General features: G+C 35.5%; 1 long non-coding RNA gene across 4 annotated transcripts in view; it reads left to right on the top strand.

Annotated features, from left to right (window-relative positions):
• The window catches only part of LOC146394699 (uncharacterized), a 759738-nt gene that overhangs the window by 601510 nt on the left and 141978 nt on the right, over window positions 1-16250 (top strand). The window contains exon 6 of one of the 4 annotated variants that reach the window (XR_014834665.1): window positions 10439-13020. The exons of the other annotated variants lie outside the window; for them this stretch is intronic. This is a non-coding gene — a long non-coding RNA (uncharacterized LOC146394699). Of the gene's footprint in view, window positions 1-10438; window positions 13021-16250 lie in introns of those variants that run through there. 4 annotated transcript variants of the gene reach the window in all.

Below are 16250 nucleotides of genomic sequence, written 5' to 3'. Positions count from 1 at the left end.
AGAAATGCTGAACATTGGGAGTCCATCTAAAAGCCAAAGCTAAACTCGCTTATTCTCTATTCTGGAAAAGAATATAGGAGTAGAAGAATGACATTGCTAGAAAAGAAGAAAATGGGTGTGGTGCTGAGAATACATGTGTGTTGGCATGAATATTATCCATGGGCCTGAATCATCATTGCACACCAATACATTTTTTATTTTAATCATGAAGGAACTAGTACTACTGTTACCCTACATTCTCAACCAGGGGAAAGAAGGGAAAGAGAAATTGATATTGTTTGTTGGAAAGACAAAACCACTGAGTGATTTCTAGGAGGAAAAAAGAGTAACTTTGGCTTGACATCACTTTCAAATAAATAGTTATCAACAAGCCCTCTACTACCTTTGGCTGAAATATGCAATGATCAAGGCAAGGAAGATTTACCCTTTTTACTACTTTCAAGTATAATCATACCCTTCTACATTTAATGTATACATTCAGGCCAAATTGGATTATTTCCTCACTTTTCCACTCTAATCCATTTACTTGTTTTGTTTCTTTAGTACCTATTGAAATTTTTCCCATCTTTCAAGGCTTATTTCAACATTGCTCCTAATCTTTGATGAAGCCTTTTTTTGATCAATCTGTATTATTGTGTTTATTCTTCCCAGGTAATTGTTCACCTTCTGGGCTATTAGACAGTTGACAGTCAGATCTTTGAGATCAGAAACAGTATCATGCTAATCATTGTTTCCTTAGCAACAACTGGCATAGTGCCTAGGAGCCCCACCTTTGGTGTGAAGAGACTTTGGACTCCTTAGATGCCAACATAGTGGGTTCAGCATTTTGCTAGTGCTATTGACAACTGTGGCATCATTATTATATATGCTAATGGAAACCATGTTAACAGATGTTCTTGGGAGTAAGGATTTAAAATGTCAGTGGATACGGATGTTGATGATATGAAAAAGTCTGTTTTCATAGGACTGAGTTTCCCTCACAGAATACTAATAATTCTTATACTCTTATGAGTACTTTTTTCTTTATAAATTTCCAATTTCATAAAACTTTGTAAAAAGTTATCCTCAAGTTCTATAAAGGATAAAAAATGAAGATGCTGTTCTTTTCTAATTTGTTACTTTTCACAAGCATGACTCCCAGTTTGTTACTTACGCTAGCAGGTATTCTCTATCACAGTATCTATTTCCAAATTGCAAGAGGTAATATACATTCTAATTGGATCCTTGTTATCTGTCTAAAAACTGAAAATGAAACAATTACTTAACATTCTGCCTTTAAGATTTTATCCATTTTTAATGACTAACTTCTACTTTCACATTAAATAAGTTCAGCACTTATCAGCAATTATGAATATAAAAATAAAGTATAATGATGTAATAAAATACAGTACATAAAAATGGCACAAAATATAACTGGTGGTTAATTAAGAGATAATGCCTGCAGTACTGAATACTGTCATCCTTTGGCACAAATATTAAGGCGAAGGAAAGTCATTATATTAAGAGCAGGAAAGTAATTTATAAACATTATATTTATGCTGCAGTCTGATTTATAGGAATACTACCAGATAACAAAGACCAGGAGGGTTATGTAGAAGAATGGTATTCTTGTGCCCATCTATTCTCTGCCACAGATGCCTTTCTGTTCTTAGGCAAAATGCCCTTCCTACCTTGGCTTTAGTTTTCTTCATTGTAAAATGGAGGAAACATCTCTGTTTTAATTACTTTATATGATATTAATGATTGCAAAATAAAGGAAAAGATGAGAGAGAATATTGACAAGTAATGTTATATAGATGGGGGAGAAGGCGTGCACACACACACACACACCAAACAGATAAAAGCTTCACTGGTATTAGGGATTTTTTTTCTTTTTTTATTGAACTATAGTTATATTTACATTGTTGTGACAGTTTCAGGTGTACAGCAGTGTGATTCAGTTATACATATACTATATATATCTATTCTTTTTTCATTTTATTTCTCATTATAAGTAATTACAAGATATTGAGTGTAATTCCCCTGTGCTATACAATGACATTGTTCATTTTATATATAATAATGGGTATCTCATAATCCCAAACTCCTAATTTACCCCTATCAAAACCGCATGGTACTGGCACAAAGACAGAAATATAGATCAGTGGAACAAGATAGAAAGCCCAGAATTCAACCCATGCACCTACAACCAACTAATCTATGACAAAGGAGGCAAGAATATACAATGGAGAAAGGACAGCTTGTTCAGTAAGTGTTGCTGGGAAAACTGGACAGCCACATGGAAAAGAATGAAATTAGAACACTCCCTAACACCATACACACAAAAAAAGCTCAAAATGGATGAAAGACCTAGATATAAGACCAGACACTATAAAACTCTTAGAGGAAAACATAGGCCAAACACTCCCCGACATAAACGAGAGCAACATCTTCTCAGATCCACCTCCTAGAGTAATGACAATAAAAACAAATATAAACAAATGGGACTTAATTAAACGTAAAAGTTTCTGCACAGCAAAGGAAACCCTCAACAAAACAAAAAGAAAACCCACAGAATGGGAGAAAATCTTTGCAAGTGAAGCAACTGACAAGGGATTAATCTCCACAATTTATAAACACCTTCTGTATCTCCATACCAAAAAAACAAATAACCCCATCCAAAAATGGGCAGAAGATCTAAACAGACAGTTCTCCAAAGAAGACATACAGATGGCCAAAAACCACATGAAAAGATGTTCAGCGTCACTCATTATTAGAGAAATGCAAATCAAAACCACTAGGAGGTACCACCTTACACCAGCCAGAATGGCCATCATCCAAAAGTCTACAAACAATAAGTGCTGGAGAGGGTGTGGAGAAAAAGGAACCCTATGACACTGTTGATGGGATTGTAAATTGGTGCAACCACTGTGGAAAACAGTATGGAGATTCCTCAGAAAACTAAACATAGAACTACCATTTGACCTAGCAATCCCACTCCTGGGCATCTATCCAGAGAAAACCACGACTTGCAAAGACACATATACTCTGATGTTCATTGCAGCACTATTTACAATAGCCAAGACATGGAGACAACCTAAATGTCCATCATCAGAGGAGTGGATCAAGAAGATGTAGTACATGTACACAATGGAATATGACTCTGCCATTAAAAGGAAAGAAATAATGGCATTTTTAGCAACATGAAGGGACCTAGAATTTATCATGCTAAGTGAAGTCAGCCATACAATGAGATACCAACATCAAATGCTTTCACTAACATGTGGAATCTGGAAAAATGGACAGACTAAACTTCTTTGCAGAACAGATGCTGACTCACAGACATTGAAAAATTTTTGGTCTCTGGAGGAGACAGTTTGGGGGGTGAAGGGATGTGCTTGGGCTGTGGGATGGAAATCCTATGAAATCAGATTGTTATGATCATTATACAACTACAGATGTGATAAGTTCATTTGAGTAATAAAAAAAACCTAGTTATTTAAATTTTATAATTATTTAACAGGTGTGGTGGCAGTGGTGTGAGTGGGTTGCAGAACCATACTGCCACCTGAATGAGATCATTCATTTGGTTAATAAGCATTTTAGAAATAAAAGTTTTAGGAGACAAAATAAAATTTTGCACTGCCCACCTTCCCAAACTAATCAATCAAACAAAAAATACTGTCAGTATGAATATATGGGTCAAGAAGCAGAGATGGACTTGTGCTTGGGCAGTGACCATCTGAATGATAGCTGGGTCTTTAAGACTATCATTTGGTTTGTTACTCCATCAGTATTCACTCTAAAAAATATTTATTCTTGTAAGAGTTATGATTGACCCTTATTTTGGTGTTATTTTTACCTCATAATTAAGTACATTTAAGACAAAAGAAACATTATCACGGGAAAGATCAAGATCATTTCCATGATATCCTAAATAATACAAATAGTGATAAAAAGACATTGAGTAAAAGTCTTTAAGATAAAAAGGATGGAATAATTTGGAATTTAAATTTAATTTTTAAAAAGTTATTAAAGCAATATAAAAATCACTATTTATAGTCATTTGTATTTAGTTGACTGTGAATTAATAATGTGTATTTATTTTATTTCCTGTAAAAGGTTTTAATGTCAGCAATTATAATCTTAGAGATATTAAATTCAATTAAAGAATCAAATGTGCTAATTGTTCCTTTAAGTATCAAAGTCATTTTCAAGTTTTAAGTGTATAATAGACATTTTAACATTGGATGCGACTTTTTATACTAAGAGAACAAGTTAAGCCCAAAAAGCATGCAAAGGCATTTATATTTTAATCTGGAAAAAAATGTCAGTGGAAACAACCTTATCAATTTGCAGCCACAAAAGCCAGTTATAACGTCAGGAAAATAAATTGCCACAATAAGATTTTATTAAGGAAACAGTGGCTTCACCTTTAAAAGTTCAATCACATATTCATTGCATGCAATCATTTGTTAAAACTCTAGTCTGAAAAAAAAACAAAAAACAAAAAACCTCTAGTCTGTCTGTTCTAATTTGTTTTCCATAAGCTCTTTCTATTGCTTTTTCTCTTTGTTCTACAACATTGCCATTAGTAAGGGATTTCAATTGTGTGAAAGAAAGAATGGCTAAAAATTCCGTTGGTTCATTGTTAACCAGAGAGCATTGAAGAGTCATTTGAAAGGTATGTAGAATGGTAATAGATTGGAGACTGAAAGAAAGGAAGAAAATAAATGTTAATATTAGTGAACTCATTTTCCTTGTAGGAGTATTGATTTCATTCATATTGCTTGATAGATAGGATGACTAAGCAAAAAACTCCAAATCCAAAGGCATCAATTGAGCAGGAAACAGGAATGCAGTAGAAGAAGGGTGTAATGATGAATGTTACTTTGTTAAAAGAAGAAAAAAATGCAATAATTCTTCATGAGGGATTCATCATTTTTCTTCTTATTTTCAAACTATCTTAATAAGCATTTGATAAATGCCCATTTAGCTATAAGAGAAAAATTATGTTTAAAATCTTGGTTCACAGGTCATCTTTCAAATATTTCACTGAAATAATAATTAAAAAAATCTTTATCAGATCCCCTGTACAATGTTTAATGTTTTGGCTTTAACTTTTCTAATAGTTGTAGAGAAACAGTAAGAGATTTCATCATGAGCAATAGCAAATTTATGACAAAATAGTATATCATATATATTTCCCAAGCAACATTGAGAAGAGTTTACATGAAAATTTCACTACAGATATTGATCTCAGTAGATAGCACATTATTCCAACTGCATATATGCAGACTTAAGATGAAGCTATTCTCACAGGGATTCCATGATATTAAAATGTGGGGGTTTATGAAAATTGTAAAAACTGTGGAATGAAGTTGAGAATACAAATATTTACAACTGTTAGTGTATAGTCATACATATCCATATGGAAGTTTCATGACGAATCGGAAGGGATAAAACAACAACCATGATTTTTCTCTCATTTCATGTAGAAAGCCAGTCTATTTATCTCTATTGAGTAGATTGTCTATTCAAGATAGTTGTGCTAGAAGGCATTTGTCTAGCAAAATTGTGTTATGTTCAGAATGAAAATAAAAGGAAAAACAAAGATTTACTGAATTTTTTATTGGCCAGATTTGGAAGATAGATTCTCTTTGAAAAGAATTACATATAAAAGTATAATATTATGTGCACAATCTTAAAGTTCATAGACTTAAAAATATACACACCCTAAAAGTTGAGAGTTAAGTTTTATTTGGTGCAAAATGAGGCCTGTAGCCTGGGAGGCAGCATTTCAGATAGCTCTGAAATACCATTCCAGAGAGGCAAGGAGGGATGCCAGTATATATGTGATTTTGGTGAAGGGGGAGATGCATGCAACCAAGCATACATTTTGCAGAAAGTTGCTGCTAGCCTTGTGAAGGTTACTGATAGTCATGAGGAGCAGACACTACCATGAAGGATTTTATTGCTTTTCTAGATATGAGGAGATACAAGAATTAGGCTTATAATGTCTTCTCTTGAAAATGTCTAACTACCTGAAGACATGTTCTGCTAGTTTTCCCAGAGCACAGAGTGCCTCACTCCTAGTCTCCACCTTAAACTCCTTTCAGGGGGTGATGAGAGTCAGTGGCTGCAGTGGCTCATGATTCAATCTGTGTAGAAGCAGATGGCAAGTGCCAATCTCCAGTTCACAGTTTTCAGTGATATCTTAACATTTGTTGTGCTGATTGTAATAGTGTACAATTTAATGTCTTAGCAAATAAACAATATTTTGTGTGGCTTTCCTAAGGAAAAAAAATAGTGCTTTTTTTTTTGATCTGACCACATTCTTGATGAATAAGAAATAGGAGAGTGAGAAATGAATAATCTATTTGCAAAAGCATCTTTATTAGTGGAAAAAGAAATGTAATTTGGATGACACTCCAGACTTAACAACAACTACTCTGTATTTCATTCCTATTCTGTGGCAGGAAGTTTACAATATTAGCTTATATTATTATCAAAATATTCCCACTCTTGGAAAGTTTGTTTTAAGTCACTATATTTTAACTTAAAACCTACAACATTATCAGTTTTTGCTAACTGAGATTGGCTAACAGGGACCTGCTGTATAGCATAGGGAACTCTACCCAGTATTGTGTGATAATCTATGTGGGAAAATAATCTAAAAGAGAAGGGATATGTGTATATGTATAACTGAACCACTTTGCTGTATAGCTGAAATTATCACAACCTTGTAAATCAAATATACTTCAACAAAACTTTAAAAAAATTCAAAAAAAGAAACCCAGGGAAGATTTTCACTTTTATGAAAAAAAGGTGAAATGTGAAAATAGTATTCAGCATTTGTTTTGCAGCAAGCCGTTATAAAGGTATGCCCAACACCTTGCAGCAGATGTGGCACCATCATTCTCCTTCTAGAGGAACTGCACTCAGTATCTCAGCATCAAGCCACCATAGTTCAAAACTGTGTCCATGAGCATTTGCGCTTTATCTTGATTTATTTTCTGCATCTATTAGCAGGATGAGACAAAGATAATTTCTTCTTTGCTTTGTGCCATTTCAGAGTGGGGGAGGGAAGAACTTATATTATCGTTATCAATGTTATCTCCAAATTACAAATTCTGCTATAGAAGCTCAGATAGATCACATGTCCATGGTTGCACAGCTAATAAATGACAGAGTTGGGATTCAGACCCAAATGTTATTCAACCAACTTAGTCTGAAATAAAATGCCTTAACTCTTTTCTTAATAATGAAACACAAATCTTGAGGAATGGGTATAATGCAGGGTTATTACACTGATAGAACACAGAGAGAGCATGAGAACTGTGCTATTTTGAATTTTCCCTGTGTTTAGGGGAAACAGAAAAAAAGTGTCTCCCTTATCTGGAAATGTTTATCTGAAATAAACTCAGCTAAAATTTCTGGACTGGTCTTTGCCATATGAGCAAACACAGATAATAAGGATAAAGTCATTCTTGGATTGCTGATCATAATAAAATATTTTGCAAAAGATTGAAAATAGCAAAAATAATCTCTTCTCCAAGATAGACTTAGGTGGTCAGAGATGATTTTCTCTAGGTTACAGAGGCACCAATTATTATTCCAGTAGTTTTTAGCAGCTGGAGATATTTTGTGTGTATATTGATGTGGCTATTTGTCAATATTCTCACAGAGAACTAGAACTACTCCTTTTTTTAATTGCTGTCCATGATCACTAATTACAAACGTCAGTGAATGTTCAGCAAATGCTATATGTATTCCATCTCATTTAATGGAAACCTAGTATTGTTTCCCTTGTATTTCACATCCAGAATTGCAAACACCAGCTTTGGAATATGCACCTGCAGTTTTGCACACAGAATAATTTACACCAGATAATGTGGATGTTTGACCACTTTACTTAATCAAATTAGATCTAGTAATTAGTATTGTTGCACCACTCTATTTCATATGGAAGACAATACATTGAGAAGGAAAAAAGCTAAAATATGGGGCTGTTGCTCACCTTTGGATCTCGTGCTAATGTTCTTCGTTGAAGAGAGATTTTACAAATTTCGGAAAATCCTTTATACATTTACTCTCATATGATGAGCACTTTTTAAATTGGAGTGAAAAAAATATTACAGAAGCATAATTGGCAACCTATGGCTGTCTCCTTACCACCACCTCTTTGAAGAATTACACTTACTGGTAAGTTAGGATACCTCAGAATTGCTAGTTCTCACTCAAATAAGTCCATGAAGTAAATATGACCAAATGGCAGGATCCAATTTCAATTGTGTGCTTATGCTTAAATCTATTTGTAAAATTTGCAATGTATTCATTGTAGCATGCTGGAGATGGGAAACACTTTTAAGGTAACCTTATTACAGAGAGGAAAATGAGGCCCAGAGAAAGTAGTCTGTGACAGAACTAGGACCAGAACCTCAAATTTCTCTCTCCAGTTCTGGAATATATTCTGTGTTGCACCTCTTACATTTCATCAGAAGATATGGGAAGCATATAGTTACCCCTTTTCTTTGTCCTGCTTATGCATTTAAGAAACACAGTCATGAAAAATATCTCCTGAAAAATGTGATTAAAGAGATAACTTGCTTACAGTTAAATGTATAAGATTATTGCTTGTGCTATGGAAAAAAAAATGTGAGGACAGATCAGGTTATATTATAAGCATTCTTTCCATTCTAATACTCTTCTGTGGTCTAGGGAATACTTCTCTATGTCTATTTCATTCAATTTTGTGTCTTACACTTAAAATTCAGGTGTTCATTCCATATGACCCTGCAATCCCACTCTTGGGCATCTATCCAGACAAAACTCTACTTAAAAGAGACACATGCACCCGCATGTTCATTGCAGCACTATTCACAATAGCCAGGACATGGAAACAATCCAAATGTCCATCGACAGATGATTGGATTCGGAAGAGGTGGTATATATACACAATGGAATACTACTCAGCCATAAAAAAGGATGACATCATGCCATTTGCAGCAACATGGATGGAACTAGAGACTCTCATCCTGAGTGAAATGAGCCAGAAAGACAAAGACAAATACCATATGATATCACTGATAACTGGAATCTAATATCCAGCACAAATGAACATCTCCTCAGAAAAGAAAATCATGGACTTGGAGAAGAGACTTGTGGTTGCCTGATGGGAGGGGGAGGGAGTGGGAGGGATCGGGAGCTTGGGCTTATCAGACACAACCTAGAATAGATTTACAAGGAGATCCCGCTGAATAGCATTGAGAACTATGTCTAGATACTCATGTTGCAACAGAAGAAATGGTGGGGGAAAAAACTGTAACTGCAATGTATACATGTAAGGATAACCTGACCCCCTTGCTGTACAGTGGGAAAATAAAATAAAAATAAAAATAAAAATAAAATAAAATAAAATAAAATTCAGGTGTTCAGTCCATTATTTAGAAAGATTCATTGAAAGAGAGTTTTTTTTTAATCTATCAACAAAGAAAATGATCATCAGACAAAAGCCTAAAATAGTTATGGAGCATCATGTCCCTTTTGGGAAAGGATTAAGAACTATCAAAAAAGGAGGACAAAAACCTTTTCATTTTCTGATATTGAATGATAATACTAAGTGATGTAATGTTTGTTTTGCTTAACTTCCTGTTATTTCATACATACTTCACAGTATTATTATACTCTGTCATTATACCTCAGGATGCCTTTCCCAATTGAATGTTTCTTATATAAGTAAAAACAAGTCATAACTTTATGAATATGGATGATTGATGTAGAAACTGTACAGCTTAGAATTTGGCATTTGGGGTTTTATAGCATTCTAAATCTACACGTTTAAAGCTCTTGTTAAAAGATGCCGTGCTTAACCCCATCAGCAGTTTTCCCTGCAATACTCTTCTCATCTTCTTTTTTCTCTCTTCCATTCTCCATTTGTGAATCTTCTCCTGTATATGCTAGTGTTTATGTGTTTCCTTCAGTCAGTCCTATTAAGACTCTTTCCAAACTATTGCTTTTGGAGTGGATTAGCAATGAGATCCTGCTGTTAAGCACTGAGAACTATGTCAAGTCACTTGTGACAGAGTGTGATAATGTGAGGAAAAAGAATGTATACATGTATGTGTAACTGGGTCACTATGCTGTACAGTAGGAAAAAAAATTGTATTGGGAAATAACAATAAAAAAAAGACTCCCTTTCCTTCCTTCCTTTGACATTTTCTTATTGAAGATCCTAGATGCTGTGGTGATTAAGGGCTCTGAATTCACAGGATGACTAAGATAGATAGGCTTATCATACATTAGCAGTGAAGCCAGCTACACATTCTTAGTGCCTCTGAAGTGGAAATAGCTTCATAGTTTAGTAGCCCAAGTCATCCTTTGAAACAGGTGCCCTTAATTTTTCCTCAACTAAATGTAGTGTGGCTTTATTGATATGGCTTAAATTTCTTTGATACAGGTTTCTGACAGGGACATCCCAGGGGTTTCTGGATTCAAAGAGGAAAGGGGATGAGAGAGAAAGGAATGATTAAGATCTTTAAAGAAGAGTTGGCAGATACACAAAATAGAACCTCCCTATCAGCCAAAAAGAGTCCCTGCACCGGTTAGATGACAGACCAGTAAAAGAGGTGAGAAATTTCAAGTAAGACCTGTATCTTTGATGGTCCAGGAAAAATAAGCTTAATAACATTACCTCTCAATTCAGATCTCTCGGGGCTTTGTATATAAAGAAATCCAAATTAAAGGTTGACTGACTTGATCATTAGCAATAGAAGTGAACTTAAAGAATACTCCAGTAGACATTTTAATCTGAACCCTCAGTATCCAGAAGAGGCCGAAGCCCTTTACGAACTGATCACTGGACATTCTCAGGTAGGGCTCTTCTCTCTTCAAGAAAGCATGGTACCTTTGTTTTGACAGTTGTAAAGGTGAGGAGTTCCCACTGTGGCACAAGATTGGTGGCATCTCTGCAGCATCAAGACACAGGTTCGATCCCCAGCCCTGCACAGTGAATTAAGGGATCTGGCATTCCCAGGGCTGTAGCTTGGATCTCCTGGTCCAGGAACTCCATATGTGGAGGGGCAGCCCCCCCCCAAAAAAATTTATAAAGATGGCATTTATTAACACAGGAAAGAATCCAGAAAGATTTATGGGTAGCCCTATAAACATTCATTTCTTTGCTTTTTGTAAATAAAGCTTGTGTTATCAGAAGCCGTTTTTTCTTTTCTTTCTTTCTTTCTTTCTTTCTTTCTTTCTTTCTTTCTTTCTTTCTTTCCTTCCTTCCTTCCTTCCTTCCTTCCTTCCTTCCTTCCTTCCTTCCTTCCTTTCTTTCTTTCTTTCTTTCTTTCTTTCTTTCTTTCTTTCTTTCTTTCTTTCTTTCTTTCTTTCTTTCTTTCTTTTTTCTTTTCCACCCCACAGTGTATGGAATTCCCAGGGCCAGGGATCAGATCCTAGCCACAGTTGCAATCTAAGTCTCAGCTGTGGCAATGCCAGATCCTTAAGCATTGTGTTGGGCCAAGGGTTGAACCTATGTCCCAGCACTCCCAAGACATCACTGATTCCTTTGCGCCACAGCAAGAACTCCAGCCCTTTCTCTTATTTTTATTACTCAATGAATTTTATTACATTAATAGTTGTACAATGATCATCACAACCCAATTTTATAGGATTTCTATTTCAAACCTCCAGTGCATTCCCCAATCCCCCAACCTGTCTCATTTGGAAACCATAAGTTTTTCAGTCTATTGAGCAATATCTGTTCTGCAAAGAACATGGACGGACCTAGAAATTATCATGTTAAGTGAAGTTAGTTAGACAGTGTGATACCAACATCATATGCTATCACTTACATGTGGAATCTAAAAAAAGACACAATGAACTCCAGCCCTTATTTTTTTTAGACTTTTGTGTTCAGAAAAGTGTGCCCTAATCTACTAAAGTAAATCATCATCAATAACATTTGGGGTCAAGAGTGGAATTTAAAAATACTTGTAAACGCTGTACTCAGTTACTTTTTTAGTAATGAACCAATAATGGGCCTGTGGAACATAATAAAGCCATACTTGATTTATTTCACATTAAGACTCAGATGCTAACATACAGGGAACATAGAGGCCAAGATGTTCTTGTTCCTTGGTTTATACACAGTATTGACTTACTGTTTATCAACCATACCTTGTGTATCATCTTCTAGGCAATTACATTACTAATCTTATTGTGTTTTATGTAGTAAAACTGACCTGTTCATAAGCACATTTTTGGGAAAATAAAGACAACTTCCATGATACTTTGATCTATATAAGCTTAATTAGAACTATTTAGATCTAATTTGTCTTCAAATTGCCGTGAATTGCATGCATATTCCTACTCTATTGTTATTGACTGAAAATGTAACTCATAAATGGCATTCACACCCCTAAATTGCCATAATCAACTTTGCTCTTTAACTGCTCATGATAGTTTGTAATTTCTCTTTGACTACTGCTTGCCTTTATTATAGAAATGAAACTGAATGGAAACCATGTAAGTAAATAAACAGGTGAGTAAAATATGTCTTTCTAATATATATTTTACAAGTATCTTGAACAGCTTGCTAGTTTAATTTTCTTGATTCTTCAAAAAAAGTCCCTTTTGGGTCATCTCTCTTTGTGTTCTCTCTCTAGTTAAAATATTACATTTGTCACACAGTATTATTAATTCTTGCATGCCTGCCTCTCCAAATATATTGTGTCATCTGGTTTATTCTCACATTCTGTTTTGGATGTTTATTGATGCATTAAAAAATACTCCATAAATGGAGTTCCCATCATTGTTCAGTGGGTTAAGAACCCAGCTAGGATCCATGAGGATGCTGGTTTGATCCCTGGCCTCACTCAGTGGGTTAAAGATCTGGCATTGTAGCAAGCTGCGGCATAGGTCTCAGATGCGGTTTGGATCCCGTATTGCTGTGGCTGTGGTGTAGGCTGGTGACTGAGGCTCCGATTTGACCCCTAGCCTGGGAACTTCCATATCCGAAGGTGCAGCCCTAAAAGGAAAAAAAAATACCCCATAACTTAATGATATTAAGTGGCTTGAAATAACATTCTTTTTTTCTGCTGCTTCTTAATAATAGTAGTAGTAATAGTAGTATTTTTATGAATTTGTGAGTAAGGAATTTGGCAGGAGCTTGGCTGGTTGGTTCAACACTGACTGACATGGCATTAAATCTAGGCAGCTGGTGCTGGAGGACCTACATAAAAGATGGCTTCTTCATACAAATATCTGATGTCTTGGTGCTCCTTGACTTCTCCCTCTTTCTTCTGATAGTGTCTCACTTTTTGGGACTTCTTTGTGTGGCATGATAGTCTCAGATTAATCAGACTTCATATATGGCAACTGGTCTCCCAAGAGCAAATGTTCCCAGAGGCCCTAAGCAGAAGTTGCAGGACTTGCTGTGACTTAGCTTTGAAACTCCTAGAACATCACTTCTCCCACATTGCATTGGTTAAACATGTTTGTAAGCCAGCCTCCACTCAAGAGAAGGGGAGAAATAGACTCTACTTCTCAGTGAGGGAATGAATGGTATACACACATAAGGGAAGGAAGGAATTAATGATAGCCATCTTGAAGACAAGCTACCACACATCTCCAAGCTTTTGATCATGAAATGTTGTGTTATATTCATTTTTGTTTTTTCAGTTCCTTGTGGAGTGCTTGGTATATCATTAGGTTCAGTAATGTGTAAGTGACTGACTAAAGTTCTCACTTCTGAGCAGAAGATTCAATATTCCTCCCCAAAAAAGTTATTGAATTTACAGTTGCCTGATAAATACCTCTCCTGAACATCTCTTGCTAGTATTTCAAATTCTATAGGCTTGAAGTGGAGCTCATAAAATAGAGCTTCTCTTCTAGGCTTCCTTAATCTCACCATTCTCCCAGTTCACGATGGCTCAAAAGCTAAGAATCCTTGAGTCCACCATCTTTATAGCCTTTCACATTCATCAACTTCTGTTGATTCTACTCTTCTCTGCCCCCTCCTTTCCAGTCATTTTGCTACCACAGCATTTCATGCCCTCCTCACTTCTCTTTTTAATTATTATGAGAGCCTTCTAATCTTCTTTGTCCCCACCCTGACTGCTATAATTTATCCTATACTGACAATTAAATGTCTGTAATGCACAGCTCTGATCATGTTCCTTTTCAACTCCATAGTACTGTGATGGAAAGTTACAGTAGTCAGTAATGCATGCCCATGTTTTTTTTTGTGCAAGTCCTATTTACTGCCCATTTGAAGGTGAACACTGAAGCCCTCATCCTTGTTAGATAATAAGTGGCCTTTCTAAAGGCTCCTATAGCAAGCTGTATTCATTGAGTTTTGTAGGGCCTTTTGCTTTTCTCTGTCTCCCTTTGTCTTTCTGTTTCTGTCTCTTTTTCTCCTTCCCTCTGTATCTCTCTACCTCTCTCTCTCTCTCTCTCTCTATATATATATATATATATATGTGTGTGTGTGTGTGTGTGTGCGTGCGTGCGTGTGTGTGTATGTGTGTGTGTGTGTGTGATTTCTTCACTGAATATTAAAGGAGGGACTATATAGTGTGTCTTTTATTTCCAGAGTCCAGCATAGTACTTTACATATAATAGATGCCTAAAAATATGTGATAGAAAGATAAGAAAAATGAATCACCTATGCCTGGATAAATCACACTTAATGGATAGGCATTAGGGAAAACAGAACTGGGAGAGAGATGCTTTTGAAAACTCAGTGCCACAGTTTTATGGGGCTTGCCTTGGCTTTTTAGGATCCCCATTAGTGTGTGCTCATTCATGGATTTATGAGCATAGCCATGAACACCTCAAACTGTATTTAAAATTGGATGTATCATGTGTGGCAGTGACCAAAATGGTTAAAAAACATTGCTCTGAGTTTATCTTTCTTTTCTTGTTAAAATTAGCCATATCTATATTTTATTGCCTAAGGGATTTGTGAGGTCACTAGCTTGCTTATCTCTGATACTTAATTTCTATTTTTAAAAATTTTAGAGATATAATTGATATCATTGTATTAGTATCAGGCATATAACATCATGATTCAGTATATGCATATATTGTGAAATGGCCACCATAAATCTAGTTAACTTCTATCACCACACAGAGTTTCAGATTTTTTTTCTTGTGATGAGAACTTTAAGATTTACCCTATTCTAGAGTTCCCGTTGTGGCTCAGTGGTTGACGAATCCTACTAGGAACCATGAGGTTGCGTGTTCGATCCCTGGCCTTGCTCAGTGGGTTAAGGATCTGGTATTGCCGTGAGCTGTGGTGTAGATCACAGATGTGGCTCGGATCCCATGTTGCTGTGGCTCTGTCATAGGCCGGTGGGTACAGCTCCGATTAGGCCCCCAGCCTGGGAACCTCCATATGCCATGGGTGCAGCCCTAGAAAAAGACAGAAAAAAAAAAGATTTACCCTCTTAGCAGCTTTCAAATACACAGTATTATTAACTATAGTCACCATGCTGTATATTACATCCCTAGGACTTATTTATTTTATAACTGGAAGTTTTATATATATAAGTATATATCTTTATCCATTTATCATTAGATGGACATTAAGTTATTTTCATGTCCTGGCTATGATAAATAAAGCTGCAGTGAACATGGGGGTACATATATCTTTTCAAATTAGTGTATTGTTACCATTATTACATTAATATAATATATCACCCTTGTTATATGAGGAAGACATGGCCTAAAGGATACATCTTTATTGATGGTAATTTTTAATGTCTGGCATTCTTTTATATACAGGTAGATTTTTATTTGAATTCCAGCATTAGCATATACTAGTTATCACTTTTATCTATGAATCTCAGTTTTCCCATCTGGAAAAAATGGCAACAGTAATACAAATCACAGAATGTTTTTATGGAGAGTAAATTAGATAAGGTACATAAACTCCTTAGCAGAGCTATAAAACAAGTATATTTCTAATACGTGTTAGTTCTCACTCAGCCTAGTTGGAAATATATTTGGGGGCTCTGCTCCACCAATTATTGGCTGAGGGAAAATTATTTAACTGTTCTGTGCCTCAGGTACAATTTGTAGCTTGAATAAGAAAATAGATATAAGAGAAAGACATATCACATTTTATCACTTAAATGTGGAATCTAAAATATGACCCACACAAACTCATCTAGGAAACAGAAAGAGACTCACAGACATAGAGAACAGACTTGTGATTGCCGAGGGGGAGGAAGTTGGGGTGGATGGGAGATTGGAGTTAATAGGTGCAAACT

Source organism: Sus scrofa, chromosome X (assembly GCF_054392235.1).
Source record: "Sus scrofa isolate SSC_HxYL_T2T_F1_AM1 chromosome X, Sscrofa_HxYL_maternal_Yorkshire_Landrace_v2.0, whole genome shotgun sequence".
Taxonomy (NCBI): Eukaryota; Metazoa; Chordata; class Mammalia; order Artiodactyla; family Suidae; genus Sus; species Sus scrofa.
The sequence above is the reverse complement of the archived record's forward strand: the minus strand, read 5'-3'. Positions and strand labels throughout refer to the sequence as shown.